The sequence below is a fragment of the Meleagris gallopavo genome, chromosome Z (assembly GCF_000146605.3).
Source record: "Meleagris gallopavo isolate NT-WF06-2002-E0010 breed Aviagen turkey brand Nicholas breeding stock chromosome Z, Turkey_5.1, whole genome shotgun sequence".
Lineage (NCBI taxonomy): Eukaryota > Metazoa > Chordata > Aves > Galliformes > Phasianidae > Meleagris > Meleagris gallopavo.
This window is the reverse complement of record NC_015041.2, coordinates 4518309-4523187: the sequence shown is the minus strand read 5'-3', so window position 1 is coordinate 4523187 and position 4879 is coordinate 4518309.

Here is a 4879-nt window from a genome sequence, read left to right as displayed (position 1 = left end):
AAAACTTCAAAACCACAGTTACATTTCTTTTCAAACTGGATGAGATTGGAATAACTATAATGGCAGCTGAGCCACTTGAAGTTCTTATACTTGTCATAGTCAGTATAAAATCCTTCCCACTTACACAAGTACATTCAGCATACAATCCACAGGAAAATGAAAGGACTAATAACAATACCAACATGCATACATTATGAGTGTTTACTTATGAAAAATCCACAAGGCTATTCTAAAGAAACAAAAACATTGGACAATTGTAATATTTATATAATAATAATCTGTAAAAATATGCTTAAAAAAAGGAGAATTTATCAGTCCTTTTAAGGCTTCACATTCATATTTCTCATTTTCTTTGTAATTTCAATTTTCACATGAATATTTCAAAATGTACATCATGACAGCAACAGATCATCATAATCATCCAGATATCATTCAGACAGTTCCCACAGTGCACTGAAGATAATTTTCTGACAATGGTGTGAGAGGCCAACAAAGTAGGGGGGTCCTTCTGGACTTTGTTTTTTCCAGCAGGGATAGGCATGCTAGGGATGTGAAGGTTAGGGGCAGCTTGGGAGGTAGCAATCATGAGATGGTGGAGTTCATGACTTTGTGTGGAAAAAGTAAAGCAAAAAATAGGATTGCTATTCTGGATTTTCAGAGAGCCAACTTTGAGCTTTTCCTGCACGTACTTGGAGGTATCTCATGGGCTAGAAGGTGTAAAGGTAAGGGGGCCCAGGAAAGCTGGGCAACATCTAAATAGCACTTCTTCCAAGCTCAAGACTGGTGCATCCAGAGTAGAAAATTGGGAAAGGGAGGCAGGAGACCTGTATGGATGAGCAGGGAGCTTGTGGATAAGATCAAAGGGAAGAAGAAGGCTTATGAAATGTGGAAAAAGGGCCTATGCTCTTGGAAAGAATATAGGAGTGTCGTCAGGGCCTGCAAGGAAGTGACAAGGAAGGCTAAAGCTCACCTGGAGCCAAAACTGGCGAAGGAGAAAAAGGATAATACGAAAGATGTTTTTTATGTTAACACTAAAAGAAAGTCTAGGAATAATGTGGTCCCCCACTAAACGAAGGAGGTGCCCTGATAACGGGAGATGCTGAGAAGGTGGAAATGCTGAACTCCTTCTTTACTTCGATCTTCTCTTCAAAGACTCACTCTCTGGACTCCTGGACTCTAGAGGGAAAAGAAAGAGTCTGAGAACTTCCCACTGGTTGAGGAAGAGGTTGAGGATGCACTGGAGGTTGCGTCCAGGAGCATCTGGGTAGGATCAGTGTGCACAAATTCATGGGCCCTGATGGGATGCATCTACACGTGCTGAGGGAGCTGGCAGAGGTGATTACTGAACCACTCTATATCATCTTTGACAAGACTCAGAGAAAAGGAGTGGTGCCTGAAGACTAGGGGATAGCCAATCTCTCTTTGGTCTTCAAAAAGGGCAAGAAGAAGGGTCTGGAAAACTACAGGCCAGTTAGTCTCACCTCTGTCCATGGAAAGGTGATGGAACAGTTTGTTCTTGAAGCCATCTTCAAGCAATTGGAAGAGAAGAAGGCCATCAGGAATAGTCAGCATGGATTCAGCAAGGAAAATCATGCTTGGCCAACCTCGTAGCCTTCTATGATGGCATCACCAGCTCAGTAGATGGGAGGAGAGCAGTAGATGTCATCTACCTTGACTTCAGCAAGGCTTTTGATACTGTCTCTCACAACATCTGGATATTGATGCTGAGAAATTGTGGGATAGATGAGTGGAAGTGAGGGGATTGAGAACTGGCTGACTGTTCAAGTCAACCCTCAGAGGGTTGTGACTGGTGATGCAGAGACTGGTTGGAGACCTTGACTAGCAATGTTTCCCAGGGGTCAGTGTTGTGTCTGGACTTGTTAAATATTTTTATTGACAACCTGGATAAAGATGTAGTGTCTACTCTTAGTAAGTACTCCAATAATACAAAGCTGGGAGGAGTGCTGCCATTCAGCAAGATCTGGACAGACTGGAGAGCTGTGCAGCAAGAAACCAGATGAGGTTTAAGAAAAGCAAGTGTAGAGTCTTGCACCTAGGGAGGAATAACCACACACACCAGTACAGGTTGGGGAATGACCTTCTGGAAAGGAGCTAGAGGTCGTGGTGAATGACAGGCTGATGATGGGTCAGCAGTGTTCACTGGTTGCCAAGAGGGTCAATGGGATCCTGGGCTGCATTAAAAGGAGAGTGGCCAGCAGGTCAAGGGAGTGATCCTCCCCCTCTACTCTGCCCTGGTAAGGCCTCACCTGGGGTATGTATCCAGTACAGGCTCCCCTGTACAAAAAAGACAAGGATTTCCTGGAGAGAGTCCAGCAGAGGGTCACAATGATGATAAAGGGCCTGGAGCATCTCCCCTAAGAGGAAAGGCTGAGTGATATGGGTCTGTTCAGGCTTGAGAAAAGAAGATTCTTTGATTAATATTTGATTAATAAGTACCTTAAGTGTAGTAGTCAAAGGGATAAGGCCAACTTCTTTTCAATGTTCTGTGGGGACAGGACAAGGGGAAATAGCTATAGACCGCAGCATAGGAAGTCTGACACCAATATGAAAAGAATTTCTTCACAGTAAGGGTGATGGAGCACTAGAACAGGCTGCCCAGGGAGGTTGTGAATTCTCCTTCTCTGGAAGTATTCAGGACCTGCCGGGACACCTACCTGTGTAGCCTGCTGTAGAGGGCCTGATTTGCTGGGGCGGCTGGACTTAATGATCTCTGTAAATCCCTTCCAGCCCTTACAATTCTGTGATTCTGTGACAGTATTTTTTAAATATATATCTGGAAGCAATTTGATAATTGTTTTAAGATATGTTTGCCTTATAATTCAATTTTCAAATAGAAATATTTTTCAGCATTAAAGAGAAAGTCAAGTCCCAAGCAAAGAGAGAAGTGGATTTTACTGATATTTTTAGCACCGGGTATATCCTCATTGCTTTTAATGAATTCGAAAACTAATTAACAATGCTTAAAAATATGGCTCAAAGAAAATTAATTTAATGGAAAGTTGTTAGAGGAATATCTTTGGAATAAATTGCAACTTGGTATGTGATACTTTTTTTCTACTTTTCAGTAACCAATTGTTATTTCCCTAACAAAAAAAAAGAAAAGAAGTTGTTTTTCTATGCTTCATGGAAATTTTGGAAAGCTAAACTGAGCTTTTCTGTATTCATAATTTTTAGATCCGTTATTTTTATCACAGATATATTAATTTAAACAGGATTCTTCCTTAATGATTGAAAACAAGAAAAAATCTTATTACTAAAGAGTTTAAAGTGTTTTCAAAATGGAACAGTCACCATTTCTCTTCTTTTGAATTTTTAGAGTAATGAAAATTACCTTTTTGAGTTCCAAACTTTTTGTTTGTTTGTTTGTTTGTTCTTTGTTTTGTTTTGGAATGCTTAATAGGAAGCATTGTGATATTTTCCCCCAAAAAGTGAAATGTGTAGTTTAGCTCAGTACAGTAATCATGTAGATTTGACCATTTTAATTTCTCTATGGATGCTCTGCAACTCAAACATACTCATGATCAGACAGATGAGTGCTTCTTCAGACTCAGTTAATTTTGTTAACTGGATTATAGTTGAGTATAAAGGAAGCTTAAACATGCATTTCAAGTAAGCACCAAAATGTAACAGTTTAAAGTCAGAAGATGCATCTGAACTTCACAACAGTATTCAATTAACCAAGATTCACAGGCTGTTGAAAGGGACTTCTGGTGATCAAAGTGTTCAAACCTCATGAAGAATTCACCTTAGAGCAGACTTCATAGATTTTTCCCTTAGAGTCATATGGTTTCCTTACTTAAGAGTTCGTTTGTTTGTTTGCTTCTTAAATAAGTAAGTAAAGGTGTTCAGACAGCTCAAAATCCTTTGTCTTACTTCTAGTTGCTGTCTAGGTACTATCATATTTCCTGCCTCCTAGAATTCTTTTCCACGTATCTGAGATATTGCAAGTCTACACTACTATCTGACATCTGTGCCTAGACCCCTAATCATACTCTTACTACCTGGCTATTCATATAAGATTACAAGACAAATCAAAAGACATTTGGCCTCTTTACAGGGAAATTGCTTCTACCTGTAATAAACATCTATCTTAAGAGTGGAACAAATCAGTTTCTATGGAGCTCATATGTCTCTCAAATGACAACAGAGAATAGATCGATACTAGATGACTAGCTATCGTCACAGATTAAGAATAGTGTTCAGGAATTAAAGATGCATTCATAATTACTTCAAAACATGATAGCATATCCCACAGGTCTTTAGAAAAAATGCTACCGTCTTATAATTTCTCAGGCATATATACTTTTGGCTTAGACATTCACTCCTCCAACACCCTATACAGCTTGTTTGTTTTTTAATTACTATTATTATTTTCTAACCTACATTATAACATGCCTGAAGAATCTTAATAGTGATTTGGGAGACCTATATGTTTCTTACATTTTATTTTTCAGAAAGAGGAAGAGTTGGTTTCATCTCCAAGTTGAGACTAAAATGGGTGTACCTCACAGCTAGGAGTAGGCAGGGAACTGATGAGCATAAAGCTTTTGTGCATTTTTTGTGCTAAAGCAAAATATGGTTTCATATACCCTAAATTATGACTGAATATTGGCAGTAATCTGCTTTTATTAGGCGTATCCATGTACTGTGTACAAGAACTTCAGATTTAGAAAAGAAGATATAATGTCCTCCTGAAAGTCAGGCTAAAATAATTTTTTCCATGTTGATCATGTGAACAAATGGAAAAGGTAGAGATTTCTCCTTTTCTACATGGTCTGCTCAGTATTAAAGAGAAGTGAGGCCAAAAATACCTCTATGAACACTTGTCAGAATGCCTAAGCAAAGCCATAGACTTTCT